Genomic DNA, 21122 nt, shown 5'->3' with positions numbered 1-21122 from the left:
GGGGGGGGGGAATAATGAGAGTGATTGGGGGGGGGAAATAATGAGAGTGACGGGGGGAGAGAGAGTGACAATGGAGTCCCCAGAGCCAGAGTCCAGATCATCTTATTGTCCTGGTGGTAAGTAGACAATGCAATATGTTTATTATTTAATTGTTTAGTTATTAATACTACATTGGAAACTAATTTTCTCAGCTGGACACCGGCCGACATGCGCTGGGGGCCTCACCAGCGGTTAGGGTAGGGAAAAAGCACTGGCCCGTACGTAAATTTTTCCCTTCCCTAACCGCTGGTGAGGCTCCCGATGCATGCGCAGTGTCGGCCGGTGTTCAGCTGAAAACATCCATCCGATCACTGCGCATTGGCCCATAGTTTTTCCCTACCCTAACCGCCGGCGAGGCTCCTGGCGCATGCGCATTCTGCTGTGAAATTTCCCTAACCTGTCGTTGTGCGCCTGCGCGATGCTTCACACCTCCTCACGTCATGTCCGGTGCGACTGGAAGTGACGAGGGTAGGGAAATCTCACGAACTAGGGAAGTATAACATTACACCGGCCTTTGGGGTGTGAGGGCTGGTAACTACTTGGTTGGATAGTCAGCCAGCCTATGCCATGATGCCAGCAACAAGGTTAGCTCGCAAGGGGGGCGCCACAAGGTTAGCTCGCACAGGGCGCCTGAACACCTAAGGCCGGCCCTGCCCCTGATGTAGTATATGGCCAAAAAATGAACAGACTATTGCTGGTTAAATGCACTTGGTGTCACAGCTTGACCAACCACACTACTGAGGGTTAAATGCACTTGGTGACGGGCGCAGCTTGCCCCTGATGTAGTATATGGCCAAAAAATGAACAGACTATTGCTGGTTAAATGCACTTGGTGACGGGCGCAGCTTGCCCCTGATTTAGTATATGGCCAAAAAATGAACAGACTATTGCTGGTTAAATGCACTTGGTGTGATAGCTTGACCAACCACACTACTGAGGGTTAAATGCACTTGGTGACGGGCGCAGCTTGCCCCTGATGTAGTATATGGCCAAAAAATAAACAGACTATTGCTGGTTAAATGCACTTGGTGTGACAGCTTCACCCTGATGTAGGCTTTAGCCAAAAAACAACCACACCATTGAGGGTTAAATGCACTTGGTCGCAGCTTGTGCTGGCGCACCACAAGACACAAAATGGCCGCCGATCACCCCAGAAAAATGTGACTGACAAACGGTCTGGGCAGCCTAAAAACAGTGAGCAATTGAGGATCAGCAGCTCAATGATCCACAGCTGCAGATCGATCAGTTAATCAAGTCCTTTGGAGGAGTTAATCTGCCTAATCTCGCCCTACTGTCGCAGCCGCAACCTCTCCCTACGCTATGTGACTCCAGCTTAAATAGAGGCTGGGTCACATGGTGCTCTGGCCAATCACAGCCATGCCAATAGTAGGCATGGCTGTGATGGCCTCTTGGGGCAAGTAGTATGACGCTTGTTGATTGGCTGCTTTGCAGCCTTTCAAAAAGCGCCAAGAAAGCGTCACAAAAGCGCCAAGAAAGCGACGAACACCGAACCCGGACATTTACGAAAATGTCCGGGTTCGGGTCCGTGTCACGGACACCCCAAAATTCGGTACGAACCCGAACTATACAGTTCGAGTTCGCTCATCCCTAGTTGTGATGTGTATTATGAAAGTCATGTCCCTTTATATTATTTTTCTTTTCTATGATTTTATTGTAAGTGTATTGTAATATTTTGTTGCCTGTTTTTAAATAAAAAGATCATTATAGTAGTTATATTCTTGTACATAGGAGGCAGTATTATAGTAGTTATATTCTTGTACATAGGAGGCAGTATTATAGTAGTTATATTCTTGTACATAGGAGCAGTATTATAGTAGTTATATTCTTGTACATAAGGAGCGGTATTATTTGGAAACTATATTTCATTGGCTTAGTTTTAAGTAAAAACATCTTGGCAAGAATTTGTAATTTTTTAAATATCCTCCAAGTTGCCACCTTTTACTAGTGAATGATTATCTAGATGTAGCTTGTTCTACTCTGTATCACTGATAAAATCATTTTACAACAAATTGCAAATTTTATCTCAAGACACGGAGGCTCATATTGCTTAACCCTTTCTTTACTACACACAAATAGCAGCAAAGAATTCAACAACAAAATCCACCAATGGGCATACAGCCCTCCTCCTTAGTCACAGTATAAAGGGAGCACCCCTCAAGTTCTTCCTCCTCTTTCTTTGCTGCTGCAGCGCAAGTTAACTATTCCACCCTCCTGCTTGCAGGGGTTGGTGGTATTTGTATTTTATATTATATTGCTGTTCTTCCATCATAATAGGATTCTCGTTTCCCCTGGTTATTATAGTCCGTGTGAACTGTTCGGACTGCTCTCTATACGTTTGTTTTTTTTCCTCTTTTCTTACAGGTATCCTGTCGGTTCCCCCCCTCGCCGCCCCCGCTTCTTATATCCTACTTTTCTGTGGATCGGGGGTTTATATGGTGGTTTTTCTCTTAGTTGGTGCGGCCCTCTTACCTTATGCTCCGCCGCGCCGTTGCGCCCTAGATCTCACGATTTTAAGCGGGATCTCGGGCGCCATCTCTCTTTCCCCTGCCGCTCGTTCCCGCCATCCCTGCTGGTACGTCCGAGATCTCGCGTTGCTTCGCGGGATTTCGGACGTCATCTTAGTGAGCCGCATCGCTGTACCCACTCGGTGAGCGGTCTTCCCAGCAGCACTTCGGAACGGCGGCTCCTCTTACTGCAGGGTGACTAACTCTGCTTGGCTCCGATTCAGCATTAGGGTTAATTGCATTTGGGGTTAGCCTAGTGTCAGGTAGCTTCCCGGCCATTATTATTTTTCACTCGGACAATCCTGCCTATATATTCAGCAGGATCATGTCCGCTCAGAAGGCTCCTCCTGCAGCTCATGGGACCCCCTCTCTTGGGGACTCTCCCTGTCCCCCACATAATATGGGGATTATCCCATCTACAAGGGGGGCTTCTCCTGTACGGGCTGATCCTCAAGCCCTGACCCTGCAGAGGTCTATTTCTGAGGCCATTATCTCTGCCATGGGGTCCATGTCCTCAGTGTTAACGCAATCCATATCCCAGGTGATAGTTGCTAACACTTCATCTATGGTGGCCCCTAACCCCAGTCCTATACCAGCCCCTATTGCCTCCAGAAATGATATGAATGATGGCCTTGTTCCATCCAATGACGGCGCGCTTCGGCCGCGCAAAAGAGCCTGTCCGCGCCAGGCAGAAAGAGCACGGCATTGGAAATCTGCTCGGTCCCATCCCGAGCTAGATTCTGATTCTAATGGCGAATCTGAGGAGGAGGCTTTGATTGAATCCTATAATGATTCAGTGGAATTGGACGATGATGTGTCACCTGCCCAGGGGACTTCTGTCTCCTTTTCATCGTTTCCACGGCGACCGATAGAGGTCGACCCGGCGGACCCGGGACCGTCTGCTTCCCTTATGGATCCAGCAGGGGAGGCACTTTTTGATCCGGACTCTCTGCATCACCCTAGGTCCGCGGAGTGGCTTCCGGCACCCCACATTGCCAATTATCTGGAGTCCATGGTCCGTAAGCCCCTTAGCAAGGAGGCACGGAACAAACTCCTGGCAGAATGCCCTCGCCGGGCAGTACCTAATAAGGTATGCGAGACACCGGTCGTGGACCCAAAGATGGCCCAGTTCCTGTCCAAAACAGGATTTAGCCCAAAGAGAGGCCTAGACTCGGCCCTTAAAGCTTGTCAGGACAAGTTGCTGGATATTTTAGGGCCCCTAACAAAGATTTTTGATTTGGCGGAATCCGCCAAGGCTGAAGGCCAAATGGTCGACCCGGTGGAGCTCCGTGGTTGGGCCCAAAAAGCCATTTGCATGGCAGGTAATGCAAACACCTCCCTGAGTATTGAACGGCGCAAAGCCATTTTGTTAAAAATCGAGCCTAAACTGACTAATATGGCTCTGTCAGAATCCGGTAAGGATGCCCAAGGTTTCCTCTTCGGGGATCCCTTCATTAAAGAGCTGGGGAAGTTTGTAGGGACCTTTACCGCATTGGATAAAGCCCAAACGTTGATGCGTAAGGTGTTAAGTAGTAGGGTTTCCACTAGGACCGGCAGTACCAGGGGCCGTCTGTCCGGCCGCTCCTCTTTCCAGACCCGAGGTTCGGGTCGAGGCTCCTTCTCATCTTACCGCCCGCCTACCCACGATCAGAGACACCAACCGTCCTTCTTCCCTACCCGTGGCGCTTCCGGACGGGGAAGACCTTACAGAGGAAACCCGAACCTTAGACGCCCATTTGGTAAGTCTACCTCCTCTTCTCCCTTTTTCGGAAAGCTATGTAGGGGGCAGACTCCAACATTTTATTCATGCTTGGGAGCTCATTACCAACGACCCCTGGGTGTTATCCACGGTTCGGGGTTTCCACATTGAGCTAGTCGCCCCTCCAGTGATTCCCTCCCCACTTCCGACCACGTTCCGTTCTCTGGAATCTCAGAACCTCATAGACGTGGAATTACGAGCCTTGTATCTCAAGGGAGCTGTAGAACCGGCCCCTCTCGACCACGAAGGGGTGATCAGCAGTATTTTCCTGGTGGAGAAGAAGGGAGGCCAGTTCCGTCCCGTCATCAATCTCAGGGCTCTTAATGCATTCGTCAGGTACAGGCATTTCAAGATGGAGGGCATCCATCTTCTAAGGGACATGCTACTGCCCGGGGACTGGCTGGCCAAGTTAGACCTCAAGGATGCATACTTGACTGTTCCGATAGCACCTCCTTCCAGTGATCTTCTGCGCTTCCGTTTGCAGGGGACGGTTTGGCGCTTCTCGTGTCTCCCCTTCGGTCTCTCGTCGGCCCCCTGGTGCTTCACCAAACTGATGCGTCCGGTGGTGGCATGGCTCTGCTATTGGGGGGTGAGACTCATAATCTATCTAGACGATATTCTGATTATGGCGGAGGACCGTGCCTCTCTGTTGTCCCACCTGCAGATGTCGATTCATCTTCTTTCAGCTCTGGGCTTCATAATCAACCGCGAGAAGTCTTGTCTAGTTCCTTCTCAGTCCATGGAGTTTCTCGGATTCCAGTTGGACTCTCTGTCCTTGACACTCAGTCTCCCTCCTATGAAGGTGCGGTCGTTCCGCAAGGAGTTACGTCGCACTCTATCTCTACCGCAGATTTCCCTGCGTCATTTGGCCAGAGTGATAGGTCTCTTGTCATCTTCCATTCAGGCCATCTTTCCGGCTCCCCTACATTATCGGGCCCTTCAGCGTCTCAAAATCGCACACCTGCATGCCGGTGCTTCTTATGCGGACCTTATCTCCCTAGATCCGGAGACGAGAGACGAGTTGGAGTGGTGGATTGCCAACCTCTCTGCCTGGAATGGCAGGGCTCTGTTCGGCCCACGCCCGGATATAGTGATAGAGTCGGACGCCAGCCTTCACAGTTGGGGCGCCCATTGCGAGGGTGTTTCCACGGGAGGGCCTTGGTCCTCGGTAGAGTCCCACTTACACATCAATGCTCTGGAGCTTCTGGCGGGTTCCTTTGCTATCCGCAGCTTCACCAGCGGGAGGGCCCAGGCTTGTATTCGCCTTCGGATGGACAATGTCTCAGCCGTCCGCTACATCAATTCCATGGGAGGTACCCGTTCGAGGATGTTGACACACCTGGCCAAAGATTTCTGGGATTATTGCCTGGCCAATGGCGTATCGGTAGTGGCGGAATACCTACCAGGATTACACAACACGCTGGCCGATTGAAACTCTCGCTACATCTCGGACGCCAGCGACTGGAGGTTAGACGTGGAGGTATTTGCTACCATCGAATCTCGGTGGGGCCCGTTCTTGATCGACCTTTTCGCCTCACGCTGGAACGCCCAACTTCCCAGGTACTTCAGTTGGAGGCCGGACCCAGCTGCGGAGGCGGTGGATGCTTTTCTCCAACATTGGTCGGAGGACGTGATGTATGCCTTCCCACCGTTCTCGATAATTCCTCGGATTTTGGCCAAGATACGCCTGCAAGTTTCATAGCTGGTGCTGATACTTCCCTTTTGGAGCGCTCAGTCGTGGTTTCCTCAACTGTTGGAGCTTCTGGTGGAGACCCCCCTTTTGCTTCCTCTCCGGACATCGCTACTTCTGGATCCGCTGAACCATCCTCATCCGATGGTGCTGGAGGGGTCCCTACGCCTTCTGGCCTGCAGAGTGTCGGGTTGTCCTGGCAGACCGAGGGACTTTCGGAGACGGCTATCTTCCTACTGGAGAGCGCGTGGCCCCCGGGGACCAGAAGAGCCTATAGGGCGGCTTGGCGATCTTGGGCTGGCTGGTGCAGCCTTCGGGACCTGGATCCCACTACGGCCGCTGTAGGCAACGTGGTTCAGTTTCTCAGTTCTCTTTATGAAGAAGGTAAAGCCTATCGTACCATAAATGTTTTTCGATCGGCAATTTCCTCTGGACATAGGGGATTTGATGGCTGTTCTGCTGGACGTCATCTGCTGGTGTGCCGGTTGCTTAAAGGCTCCCGCTTTGCGCGACCTCCCAGACCTCGGTTTTCTAGCTCTTGGGACGTTTCATCCGTTTTATCTTTCCTGCTAGCTTGGCATTCTAATGAAGAATTATCCCTTCGCCAGTTATCGGCCAAGTTGGTTACCCTCTTTTGCCTAATCTCTTGTAAGAGGGTCTCCGACGTCCGGGCGTTAGATCATGACGCCCGGTCATTTACTCCAGAGGGTGTGACATTCAATATTTCCCGGCGTACCAAGACTAATATCACGTCGGTGTCTTATCCCTCTTTTCCTTCTGCCGTGGCGCTCTGTCCTGTCGCATGTCTGAGGGAGTACGAGTCCAGAACTCGGTCCTTGAGGTCCTCCTCTGCGTCTCAGTTGTTAATTTCTTTCCGTCGGCCTTTTGCTCCGGTTGCCGCTGTAACTCTGTCGCGTTAGGTGAAGTGGGTCTTGTCTCTCTCTGGTATCGACACTTCAATTTTTACGGCACATTCTGTTCGCGGCGCTTCTGCGACTTCCTTGACCCTGTCTGGTGCGCGCCTGGAGGACGTCATGAAATTGGCTGACTGGTCGCGTGCCTCCACGTTTAGGGAGTTTTACTTTAGGCCGGATCCACATATTTTCTCCTCTATTGTGAATCGACTTTGAACTAGCAATATGAGCCTCCGTGTCTTGAGATAAAATTGAATGATTTTCCTAAAATATGACGCCCACTATTTATCCCTCCCTGATTTTGTATGATCGATTTATTGTATTTTGTATGTTTCTTTTGTCATTATTGTTATTTATGACTATTGTGTATATGGTTAACTTATCTAACTTATTGCTGTTTTCTTGCCTTCTCTGGTACGGCCTGTCGTGCATTGGTTTCTACGCTTTTGCGTTGCTGGAAGTTATCTGTTTGTTTCTTTTTAAGGTTGACCTCATCGACTTCGGTGATGTGTGGAGAGGATCTTCTGCAGTTCCGTTTGCTGTTTTTCCTTCGAGTCGGTGTTTCAGGACGCGTTGGACTTTCCGTTGGAGTTCTCCTGGTTCCGGTTGTTCCAGTTGGGTTTCGTTGGTGGACTTATGAAGACAAAGAAAGAGGAGGAAGGACTTGAGGGGTGCTCCCTTTATACTGTGACTAAGGGGGAGGGCTGTATGCCCATTGGTGGATTTTGTTGTTGAATTCTTTGCTGCTATATTTTAGGAAAATCATTCAATTGTACCATAGAGCTAGTTCATGGAGACCAGCAGACCATGCAGTTTCTTTAACCATCTGCCGTCACACTAACGCCTATTTGCGTCAATGCGGCGGCTCTGCCAGGTCACACTAACGCCGATAGGCGTCATCTCGCGAGACGCGAGATTTCCTGTGAACGCGTGCACACAGGAGCGTGCGTTCACAGGATTGGAAGGAAAACGAGTGGATCTACAGCCTGCCAGCGGCGATCATTCGCTGGCAGACTGTAGATGTGATTTTATTTAACCCTTGAAAGGTATATCAGACGCTGTTTTGTTAACAGCGTCTAATATACCTGCTACCTGGTCCTCTGGTGGTCCCTTTTGCTTGGATCGACCACCAGAGGACACAGGCAGCTCTGTAAGTAGCACCAAACACCACTACACTACACATCACTTATTAACCTTTTATTAACCCCTGATCACCCCATATAGACTTCCTGATCACCCCCCTGTCATTGATCACCCCCCTTTAAGGCTCCATTCAGACGTCCGTATGTGTTTTGCGGATCCGCAAAACGCGGACACCACGGATCCGCAAAACACGGACACTGGCAATGTGCTTTTCGCATTTTGCGGATCCGCACATTGCCAGAACTATATAGAAAATGCCTTTTCTTGTCCGCAATTGCGGACAAGAATAGGACATGTTCTATAGGCTCTACAAAAAAACGCAGTGTTCGCCCGATCAGGCCTGATCTTGTGCGCACACTTGCGTTCAGTCGGCCCCACCGCAGTGACAGAATATTTTTTTCTGATCACTGCAAAAACACCGTAAAATCGCTGCGGCGCTATAAAGATCACTTTTGAGGGGCATGGCAAGTTCATAGAAGATTTTTATTTTTTTGGCACAAGTTAGCGGAAATTGATTTTGTTAGGTATTTTTGTTTTTTCTTACAAAGTCTCATATTCCACTAACTTGTGACAAAAAATAAAATCTCACATGAACTCACCATACCCCTCACGGAATCCAAATGCGTAAAAATCTTTAGACATTTATATTCCAGACTTCTTCTCACGCTTTAGGACCCCTAAAATGCCAGGGCAGTATTAATACCCCACAAGTGACCCCATTTTGAAAAGAATACACCCCAAAGTATTCCGTGAGGGGTATGGGGAGTTCATGTAAAATGTTATTTTTTGTCACAAGTTAGTGAAATATGAGACTTTGTAAGAAAAAATAAAGAAAAAAGAAAATAATCATTTTCCGCTAACTTATGCCAAAAAACAAAATATTCTAAGAACTCGCCATGCCCCTCACGGAATACCTTGGGACGTCTTCTTTCCAAAATGGGATCACATGTGGGGTATTTATACTGCCCTGGCATTTTAGGCGCCCTAAAGCGTGAGAAGAAGTCTGGAATCCAAATGTCTAAAAATGGCCTCCTAAAAGGTACTCATTGGAATTTGGGCCCCTTTGCGCACCTAGGCTGCAAAAAAGTTTCACACATGTGGTATCGCCGTACTCAGGAGATGTAGGGCAATGTGTTTTGGGGTGTATTTTTACATATACCCATGCTGGGTGAGAGAAATATCTCTCTATAATGACAACTTTGTATCAAAAAATGGGAAAAGTTGTCTTTTACAGAGATATTTATCTCACCCAGCATGGGTATATGTAAAAATACACCCCAAAACACATTGCCCTACTTCTCCTGAGTACGGCAATACCACATTTGTGACACTTTTTTGCAGCCTAGGTGCGCAAAGGCTTTATTTACAATTGACCCACTAACACGTGTTGAGACATATTAATGTGATTATTTACAATTGGTCAGTGAGACCAGTAATTGTCTCTAGGTTGACACGTATTATTAAGTACTAACATTTAACATTTATTGCTTGTCCTTAAAATTACTAACTTAGAACTAACGTGATTTAAAATTATCAGCCATATATGCAGGGGCGTTGCTAGGGTCTCAAAAGATCCGGGGCACAAGCCCCAATAAATATGTTGCCCCCCGCACTTTGCTGTACTTGCTATACAGCAGCACTTACCTGTCACATCCAGGGCCTCCAGGTGACGTCTCCTTTCTGTCAACATCTTCTCTGTAGATCTTCTCCACTCGGTCCGGACACTTCTCTCAGCCGCCTCGTCTCTGCAGAGTGTGACACACAGACATCTTAGCTTCCTCACATTCTATCATTATCCCCCAACTGGAGTCCCCACAGTCTTATCCTGCTGCTTGCTGTGCCCCCCCCCCCAGGGGTGTAGCTATAGGGGGTGCCGAGCTAGCAGTCGCTACAGGGGCCAGGAGCCTGAGGGGGCCCAAAGACACTTGTGCCGCATAAGAAGACACACAAAGCACTCATGGAAGGGGAGCCCAAGCTGAACTCTTGCACCGGGGCCCATGAGCCTTTAGTTACGCCCCTGCCCCCCCCAATACCCCCAAATACTATCCTGAAGAAACATTACTGCCCCCCATAGTAATAGTGCTCCTCATAGTCCCACCAATAGTAATTCCCTTCTACAATGTCCTCATTAGTAACACTGCCCCAACCGTGATAATGCTCCTTAACAATTCCCCCATTATTCGACGACCCCTCCCATATTAATAATACCCTCACAGAGTCCCCAGTAGAAATAAGGCCCCCTATTGTTCCCCCAGTGGTAATAAAGCTCCCTACAGACCCCTCAGTAGTAATAAGACCCCCATAGTGCACTTAGTAGAAATAAGGCGGATCTATAAGACCCTCCTATAGAGCCCCCAGTAGTAATAAGACCGCCTATAATGTCCCCTGGATCTGCAGTGCCCCCTGCAGTTATAATCCTCCCTCTACCATACAGTCCCATGTAAATAACATCACGTCCTCCCCAGCCGCCTCCAACGCACAATCCCTTGTAAACATCCCCCCCCAAGGCTACTTTTACACTTGCGTTCGTGCGGATCTGTCCTGTACTTGTACAGGACGGATCTGCACCGATAATACAAACAAATGCATCCGTTCAGGACCGATTCGTTTGTATTAGATTTGAATTTACAAGTCTCAATACGGATCCGTCCTGACTTACATTGAAAGTCAATGGGGGATGGATCTGCTTACAATAGCACAATTTTGTGTCAATGCAAAGGGATCCGTCACCATTGACTTGCATTGTAAGTCTGGACGGATCCGTTTGGCTCCGCAAGGCCATGCGGACACAAAAACGCTGCGTGCAGCATTGCCCATACCCCTGAAGACGCCAAGTGTTTGGCGAAACATGTCGGGGGGCAGAGAGTGATAGAAGTTATATTTTAGCCAGCCAAGTCATGATAGTGTTGATATACTAACAAGCAGCAAGTGAACACTAGGAGGGCATTCGGTATCAGTGGGTAGCACACTGTGCAACAAACAGTGTGTACTAAACCAAGCACGGCAGGAGCTGTGTGGAGATAGCGCAGATAGCTAGGCAGCCACTAGTGACGACTGCCCCCTAGTGGTTTAACAATAACACTCAGATCACTATGAGTAATAAGACATATATGGCTGATAATTTTAAATCACGTTAGTTCTAAGTTAGTAATTTTAAGGACAAGCAATAGGTGCGCAAAGGGGCCCAAATTCCAAAGAGTATCTTTACGATTTCACAGGGCATTTTTTACGCATTTGGATTCCAGACTTCTTCTCACGCTTTAGGTCCCCTAAAATGCCAGGGCAGTATAAATACCCCACAAGTGACCCCATTTTGGAAAGAAGACACCCCAAGGTATTCCGTGAGGGGTATGGTGAGTTCATGTAAAATTATATTTTTGTTACAAGTTAGTGGAATATGAGACTTTGTAAGAAAAAAAAAAGAAATCATTTTCCGCTAACTTGTGACAAAAAATAAAAACTTCCATGAACTCACTATGCCCATCAGCGAATACCTTAGGGTGTCTACTTTCTGAAATGGGGTAATTTGTGGGGTGTTTCTACTGTCTGGGCATTGTAGAACCTCAGGAAACATGACAGGTGCTCAGAAAGTCAGAGCTGCTTCAAAATGCGGAAATTCACATCTTTGTACCATAGTTTGTAAACGCTATAACTTTTACGCAAACCAATAAATATACACTTATTGCATTTTTTTATCAAAGACATGTAGAACAATACATTTAGAGAAAAATTTATATAGAAATTTAGTTTTATTTGAAAAATGTTACAACTGAAAATGAAAAATGTCATTTTTTTGCAAAAATTTCGGTCAATTTCGATTAATAACAAAAAAAGTAAAAATATCAGCAGCAATAAAATACCACCAAATGAAAGCTCTATTAGTAAGAAGAAAAGGAGGTAAAATTTATTTGGGTGCCAAGTTGCATGACCGAGCAATAAACCGTTAAAGTTGTGAAGTGCCGATTTGTAAAAAAGGGCCTGGTCACTAGGGGGGTATAAACTTGTGGTCCTTAAGTGGTTGAAGCAACTACCTCGGTTGATTCTGTCCCTTTACTACTGACAACAATCTGTACAGTAAAAGCTTTATTACTATCAAACAATAAGGGAAACTAGCTCATTGTTATGTTGGTGGTCCTCTGCACCATGTCTCTGAATCCTGTCTGGTGGAGAGCTGATGGGACTTCTGCCTGAGTCTCCTCTAGACCAGTGTGACTTGTATGTTCTGCTTGCAACCTTTTCTCTCCCTAGGGCATGCTCACACACTTTAAGATGCCCCCAACCTATGGAAGCCTTCCTATTGGTGCCTGAGCAATATATTTAAGTTGCTAGTTTCCTACAAAAGTGCACGATTCTTCTGTTTGTTCAATTCCGCTAAGTGGTTTTGACCCCAGGTAAAAAATTTTCATTTGTACAGCAGATTCATATCTTCTTCTGTAACAGTCATGAGGGGAAAAAACACCAAAACTATTCTAGGTTGCAAATTCAGCCGGGCCCATTTTTATCTTAACTATGAGGCCCCTTCACTTCTATGTACACCACTGTATTATTATAACATTTTCCCAATATTATGTCATTTCCTAAGAATATGATAATCTACCTTTCTTAATTCTTCTTTTTATGTAATTTTAGCCACATTAGAAATGTTTTACACATGACATGGATAAGAATGTGTTTTGCAACCACCATCCAAAAATTCCATCCTTCCAAGAATACATATGTTTTCATTTTGTGCTTGTCCCGTGTTGTTGGGTTACGAACAACCTTGGTTACATTATATGTTGCATAAAATCTACAGTCACAAAAACATTTTAATACAAATTGTCTTAAGATCATTCAATATGGATTTTGAGCCGTAAATATTTGCATATGTACCAATCGATATTTTATGAACATAAACTTAATGTTCTATGTCTAATAAAGCTTTATAACACAAAGTATATACAGTATTATTGGAAAATTGTCATTTACAGTTACAATTATGTCATTTTTTAATTACAATTCATGAGGTGGAATTTTTTAAGTTGGATTATCATTTACTATAGCCCACAATGAATGCATGCAACCTGGTCCTTACACATATTATATTGAGAAAATGCAAATGAAAATATTTAGGATGGTATTATTACCATTCTCCATGGCTTTATTTAGTGTTAGATGTTACTTTAAGCAGTCTTGTTTCACACAACTATACATACTTTACAAGTCAATAGTACAGGTGAATTATAAGAAATTTTGTAATATATCTTATCAAAGAAAAACTTCTTCTTTTCCAGTTATTAGCTTTCCCTCTTTCCTAAATTTTCATTCAGTATGAATTCTGTCATAAATTTTATTTGTGAAAAACAAGACAGGCTGCCTTCTAACTGAAGGATCAGATTACAGTGTAGGGAGAAGGGAGGGGAGGAACAGTAAGCTTTAGAGTGAGACACACAACAGAGACATGTTTTAACAACAAATACAAAGAGTCCCCCCAAAGCGTAATTCACATCTATACTGCTCTGTATTTCTTTATAATGTCCTACATGCTGCTTTTGAGTGAGAGGGAGTTACAGAATGGAATCTCCTGTTTTGATGTGTGATCTATGGGGAGGCATCATAGCAGCTCAGAATCAACTTAAATTTATAGATTCAGGTAAAAAATGCATCACATATAATAGTCAGATAACAATTATCAGGGGGAGAAAAACAGAACTGGATCGCACATCCACAGTGCTATGCTTTGATCTAAACTCGCTTCTCAGCGCCATTTTAAAGTGTACAGCCCCCCATACTGCATGCTGTACCAGAGGCATTAGTGTATATTTTGATCAAAAGGCATAATCCCACTCACCACGCCAAGGTCGCCTCTTTGAGTGGGACCAACTCTGACAAAAAGGCGCAGCACAATGCGGTGACAAAGCAGCACTGTCCTAGTAGGCGGCGGGACCCAGGAGTCAAACAGCACCCCTGCTGTCCGACATGCCAGCCATGGCACTGGGTCCCACCAACCCACCAGCACAGCACAACATAAAAAAAGGCCGCACCGTGTGAACAGTTGTCTAACACAACATGTCCACTCCTCTCATTCGGCACAGGTGGTTTTAATCACAGAAGTCTACATATAGTGGTCATTGACCTGTAGCTTCTGATAGCTATGGACATGTTGTGTTAGACAACTGTTCACATGGTGCAGTACTGCGTGGTGGCCTTTGTTTACGTGGTGCTGCACTGGTGGGTTGGTAGGACCCAGTGCCAAGGGTGGCATTGTCAGACAGCAGGGTTGCTGTTTGACTCCTGGGTCCTGCCACCTACTAGGGCAGTGCCACTTTGTCACCACATTGCGCTGTGCCTTTTTGTCAGAGTAGGTCCCACTCAAAGAGGCGACCTTGGCGAGGTGAGTGGGCTTATGCCTTTTGATCAAAATGTACACTAATGCCTCTTGTACAGCATGCAGTATGGGGGGCTGTACACTTCAACATGGCGCTGAGAAGCGAGTTTGATTAGATCAAAGCATAGCATTGTGGATGTGCGATCCAGTTCTGTTTTCTCCCCCTGGCATATAATAGTCCGATATAGTGCTGCCTATCACTCATGTATACACACTTCGAAGTATGTTTTTAAAAGTTATCTGAAACAGATATTTTTTTTGCATCATTTTTTTATGCAGCATGCTCTTGTCATGTTTTTCACCGTTTCATATATCTAAATCGTTAAAGAAAAAAATGCATTCAAAATGAAAAAAATGTGTGAAAAAGCCTTATACCAGTCCTGGGTATTTTACTATATATTTATATATTTATGTACATAGATATTTTAGAATTTCTTTATGTTAAAAAAGAACACAGTCCAGAATGTCTGGCATGTTCAACCATGGAAGGGAAAAGCATGTGGATGAAAAAATATAGTGCATTTAGAGCCATATTCCCTTCCATAGTTGTGCATTTTAAGCCAGGCTTCTTTCCCAAGTGGTGCATCTTAAACTGTTCCCCCTTCCCTGGTTGTGCATCTTAAGCTATTTGTTGAGAGAGAAACCAAAAGTTTCTAAAACCCTTACTAAACACATAAGCCAACTACATTTACCCCTACCCTTCCTCCCTTTATTTCTTCCTATTGATCCAGAGGAAGAAAATAAACTCCACCATAACAGATGAGCGTATCTGCCCTAAAAAATAATAAATTACTTCTTAATCCCTGGATCAACATTCAAACAAAAATTCTATACATATGTGATGATGTAATTTTTTTCTCTAACACTGGCCTTCTGAAGTGGACCCTCTTAGTCACCAATGGATTTAACTAAGGGCTAAAACAGGGAGCAGAGGCTTGTGTATTCTTCACCCATAACCTTTGTAAAGTGTTATGACATTTCCCACAAGGAATACTCAGGCTACAAGGATGATTTGAAGAGTCTCAGTAGTGATACCAGAAAAGAGTGCATGAATTAAAGTTTGGCGGAATATAGGTCAAGGCAGATTTGGGTCAATTATTAGTGGAGAACAGAACATTGTCAAGCTTTGGATCACTTGCACAAAACGGCACCCAACATTTTACTGTTAAAATGTGAGGGGAACAGGGCAGGGAGGATGAAGACTAAGGATCGCATGACCCTGGCAGGGGCCCTGGCTGGCGGATTGCCCACAATGCTTAGCAGAATATAGTACAGCCTACCCCTTTGCAAAAATATCTGCGACAAAAATATGCCAAAAAGTGGCGTAAAAACAATTATAAATGACCCCCTAAGTATTTCTGGGCAGAAAGGGGTATTATAGAGAGAATGGCAATCAGGGAGTCGTAGTCAATCAGATATACTGTACGCTTAAATGTACAGTATATCTAATATACAAAGCTGAGTATGTCTGTGTGTGTGTGTGCATGTCCACTAAAGGAATCCGCACCGTCGCATTTACAATCACGAAATTTGGCACACAAGTACATCAGGTGTCCGGGTTTTAAGGAGACGTCCCATTTTAAGGAGACGTGAAACTGTGGGGGGGTCAGTGTTAAGGGGTGGGAGGCTGTGGAGGTTACTGTTAAGGGGGTGGACTGTCCTGCTTAAAACCGGACCTCTGGCCACCCTAGGGGTAGGCTGCTGTGGAGATCACAATTAAGAGGACGGTCCGCTATGGAGGTCACTGTTAAGGGGGTAGGGTACTGAAGATGTCACAGTTATAGTGGATACTGTCGATATTTTTTAACGGCACAAACATACATTTAATAGATGAAATATACCCGTGCGAAGCCGGGTCCTTCAGCAGGTACTAATATATCATTCATACAAGTAGTACTATATACAGTACAGTGTATATATATATATATATATATATATATATATATATGTATATATACTGTACCTGTGGGCACATCCACTGGTAATAAGAATCAGCTGCACTGAAAAAATTAACTGGCAGATGCTGCACATGGCGGCAATGACCTTTTTCATTGATGTGCCTGATGAACTGTAGCGTCTCACATGATTAACCTTCAGTGACGAGCATAACAAATGTAAATCCAGTGACTCACAGGTGATGTCTCCACTGAGTTGTTCACTTTCCTTTTCTTCATCATTTAGTCCAGACCATCATGACAATTTCTCCTGAAGACTGCCAAGTTAACTGTTGTCTTGAGTCAGTGGTATGCAGCCCCCTCTGTCATATAAAAAGACACTAGTATTAATGAATGGTAGATGGGACCTGTACCAGATTTTGCATTAGGGACCAGTAGATTCAGGTTACCCCTCTGACTTTAACTCATTGCTTCTGCAGTATATCTTTAGTACTCCAGAGCAAGCACTACTATTCCTACAACCTGCTACTGTCTCTAATGACTAACTAATGTATGACACCACTATGCTTTTTTTTTCCAGGTCTGTTCAGAAGGTGTTTTTTAACAGTTTTTATTACATTGCATGCACTGTGACTGGTTTACCAGCAGGAGGCAGTGTGTCTGGCACTAAGCTATGGGTAGAATGGAACTAACTATTCCATTCCCTCACCCTCCTTGGAGAAGTGGGCTTGCCCAGATCTTACAACTGGAAGGTTGTCTTGCCTGTTCAGAGTTAGTTGGAGAGTTGGAAGGAGATGAGACAACATGGCGCAGTGAGGGGAGAGTTCTCCCCTCTTGCAGCAGGAGCCTTCCAGGGGAAGCAGCTTGCAGAGCACCTTAGCTCCAGGCAGTTCACAGATGGAGTATTACGAGGGGGGTCAGCTGCCAAAGGAACCCTACTCAAAGCCACCAGAACTGTCAGAAATTCCAGTAATCAGACTGAAGCCAGACATTACTTTAGTAAAGCAGAGAAAGCAATGTATCCAAGTTCACTTGCAAGTGCACCCTAAAACCTGCTGGAGCCAAGATGCAAGTTTATTCAAGTAAAACTGTTGAACTTTACCAAGTCTGGACTCGACTTATTCCTCCAACTACAGCTCCTTTGAATCCTATGGAGCCTAACCTTGGGGAGCGATGGTATCCAGGTAGGAGCACCATGACACACAAAACTATTCCTAAAAACCTGTGACACGATCGGCCTTGGGGGACAGCGCGTTTCACATCCCCACCCTTTGCAGTATAGAAACCTCATATTTAGCTGCCCCCTTTAACACTGCTATCCTATAGCTTCCACCAATACTGTGCCTGCTGCTCCCTCATGTACTCATATTACTTTACTGACAGTACTGTCGACCCCAAATACTGTGCTGCCAAAATAAAAGTACCAAAGGAGCATATACAGAAATAGAAAATGATGGGCACCAAAGCAAACGTTAGACACCAAACTCCAGACCAGACCCCAAAATAGAGTCAAACCTGTTAGAGCACAATGTTATTGGGGATGTCCAGTCATGTAGTGTTTTATAAACTGCTTAAAATGTTATAAAATAATAAAAATAGTGATAATTTAGTGATCCCCTGCTGCCCTTTTCCCAATAACAGGCTGCAGCGTCATATGACCTACTCAAGAGGGACTTGGAAGTACAGACACCAGCGAGGACATGGTGAGCAGTGGAGGGATCAGAAAGGTACCACCTCTTTTATTATTTTATTACATTCTAATCACTTTTCAAAAATAATTTTTTTATGGCTGGACAACCCCTTCTTAACACAGGGCCTAGATGACCCCAAAATTAATACAGACCTCCAGACAGACCCCACAATTAACAAACACCCAAACTAGACCCAAACATTATTACAGACCTCCAGATAGACCCAAAAATTAACACAGACCCCTTGACCCCAAAATTAATAAAGACCTCCAGATCGAACCCCAAAATAAATACAAATTCATACAGACCCCAAATAAGTCCTTAGATCAGATCCCAAATTTAAACAGATCTGAAATACATACAGACCCAGATCAGCCCCCCAAATGTATACATAATAGTATGTAGTGGATGGCACTCCTTATATAACCGTCGGTGCTCAGTGGTAGTGATCAATATGAAATAGGAAAAGACCACGGCACTTGTATTTAAAGTGATCAGAAATGGTTCATTTATTGTCCATCCAAAAATTTAATCTTATAACACTGGCCAGTGTTATAAGATTCAATTTTTGGATGGACAATACATGAACCATTTCTGATCACTTTAAATATGAGTGCCGTGGTTTTTTCCTACCCCAAATTTATACAGACCCCAGTTGATCCTCCTCCAAATTCATACAGAATGCAGATTAGCTCCCAACATTTTACAGACCCAAGATTAGCCTTCCCAATTCATAAAGACCCCAGAGATGCCACCCACTAATTTATACAGACCCCATAGCCAACCCTCTAATTCGTACAGACAGCAAATAAGCCCCTCTAATTCATACAGACCTTAGATCAGCCCCCCCCAATTCATACAGATCCCAGATCCAACCTCAAATTCATTTAAACCCCTGATATGACCCCAAATTTAGGACCCTCAGTTCCCCCTATAACCCCCACCCTACCATCCACTAAATGCAGACCTCAGACCAGACTAAAAATGAAATATCTCTCGCCCTGTTCTCAAGGTGCCGCCACTCATGGTCCACTGCACGCTTACTCCAGGTGCGTCAGGACACAGTGCAGCATCAGCACCTGGAGAAGAGGACCACGGGGCGGAGAGGAACGCCAATGCAGTGCTATACTCACTTCTCTGCAGTGCTATACTCCTAGGCCTCCTGTACTAGCTCTTCCATTTTTTTTCACTAAACTAAGTGCACCTCATTATCCTAGCCCTGGTCTGGGGCCCCTTTAGGGTTGGGTACCCCAGGCAATTGTCCAGTTGTTTCTCATCCACCCCTTAACGTTGGCCCTCAGTCAAGGTACATGTGGTGAGAACATAGAGGTATTCTTTAAGAAATAAATTATTTGATGCATAAATACATACAATACTGTACCTAGACCAGTAGTCTTCAATAGTTTTCCTGGTGTTGTGGAACGGCAGTATAATTTGCAGCATGCCCTGACACCTGCTGTGGATTGTACTTATGGAACTCCCAAAAAGCCACACGTTGGAGACATTCATCAATACCATATGGAACAGACAGAGTAGCCATAGTTCTCCTACCTGAAGTTATAGCATGATGTATGTATTTCAATTTCAGCTGCCGAGTTTAGATCTGTCTTCGCTCTTCACCTTTTAAAAAAAAAAATACTAGCTAGAAACAACAGGATCCTTATCATATGAGTGGAGATGGCTCTGATCATGTGCTACCAGTGCTTTCAGTATTGTTCCACCACGAGAATCAAACATGATAATTACCCCTGCAGGCAAGGTAGATATATAGATGGAACCTTATACCAGTTTGCGAGCAAACAAACAATGTTTTGTTTCACATAAATTAAAGGAGTTCTCCAAGCTTTTGACAAAATTTTATTTTTCAGACAACCTGTGGAAGGAAAAATTGTTTCACCACTACACACCATTCTGGCTCTGGCTGTGGTTTCTTCCACTGATTTCATAACCAGACATGCTCCAGAGTAAATCTGACATGTTAGAGACCAGACTTAGGCAGTCATGTGAGCACAGCCCAGATTATAGAATCGGTGGTGTCACGCAATGATAAGTAGTGGTGGAGAAACAATCAATTTCCACAGGTTGTCTGAAAGTTAGGATTTAGTGAAAGCCCCGAAGGACCCCTTTAAGGCTTATGCAACTGTATGAAATTCATGTTTTTCACACCCATTCCTGCCATCTACATTACCTCCCACCCCCTGGTTGAACTGAATGGACATATGTTTATTTTCTATGAGATTATGTAACTATGGTTTAGTACGGGTTAAATCATCTGTCTGTATGTATAACAATATACATAACTAAAATTTTTAGAAAAAGCAGGCAAATTTCAGATGACAAAACTTTACAGTGAATTTGTATACACTAAAGGGGAGGTTTATCAAACTGGTGTAAAGTAGAACTGACTTAGTTCCCCATAGCAACCATTCAGATTCCACCTTTTCAACGGATGACAACTGAGTCCGTTTTATTTTACACAAGTTTGATAAATCCCCCTTTATAGCTATGCCCTGAATTAAAATAAATATAAACCCCATGAATTTCGACCTTTGAAGACTTTTTTCTTCAGGTCCAAAGGCAGTGCACATCAGTTTTATAGTACATTAGGGTACTTTCACACTTGCGTTTTTCTTTTCCGGGTATAGAGTTCCGTCACAGGGGCTCTATACCGGAAAATAACTGATCAGGCATATCCCCATGCATTCTGAATGGAGAGTAATCCGTTCAGTTTGCATCAGGATGTCTTCAGTTCAGTCGTTTTGACTGATCAGGCAAAAGAGAAAACCGTAGCATGCTACGGTTTTATCTCCGGCGAAAAAAACGGAAGACTTGCCTGAATGCCGGATCCGGCATTTTTTTCCATAGGAATGTATTAGTGCCGGATCCGGCATTCAAAATACCGAATGCCGGATCCGTCCTTCCGGTCTGCGCATGCGCAGACCTTTAAAAATGAAAAAAAAAAACGGATCCGTTTTGCCTGATTACACCGGAAAAACGGATCCGGTATTGCAATGCATTTTTCTGACTGATCAGGCATTTTTCTGACTGATCAGGATCCTGATCAGTCAGAAAAATGCCTGATCAGTCAGAAAAAATGAC

General features: G+C 45.0%; 1 long non-coding RNA gene across 1 annotated transcript in view; it reads right to left on the bottom strand.

Moving 5' to 3' along the window:
* The window catches only part of LOC122924828, a 72024-nt gene extending 52367 nt beyond the window's left edge, over window positions 1-19657 (bottom strand). Inside the window, exons 1-2 of the long non-coding RNA XR_006387439.1 lie at window positions 19575-19657; window positions 16570-16694 (exon numbers count right to left, since the gene is read on the bottom strand). This is a non-coding gene — a long non-coding RNA (uncharacterized LOC122924828). The remainder of the gene's footprint in view (window positions 1-16569; window positions 16695-19574) is intronic.
* Between the last annotated feature and the right edge of the window lie 1465 nt (window positions 19658-21122).

Source organism: Bufo gargarizans, chromosome 1, assembly GCF_014858855.1.
Source record: "Bufo gargarizans isolate SCDJY-AF-19 chromosome 1, ASM1485885v1, whole genome shotgun sequence".
NCBI lineage: Eukaryota > Metazoa > Chordata > Amphibia > Anura > Bufonidae > Bufo > Bufo gargarizans.
The sequence above is the reverse complement of the archived record's forward strand: the minus strand, read 5'-3'. Positions and strand labels throughout refer to the sequence as shown.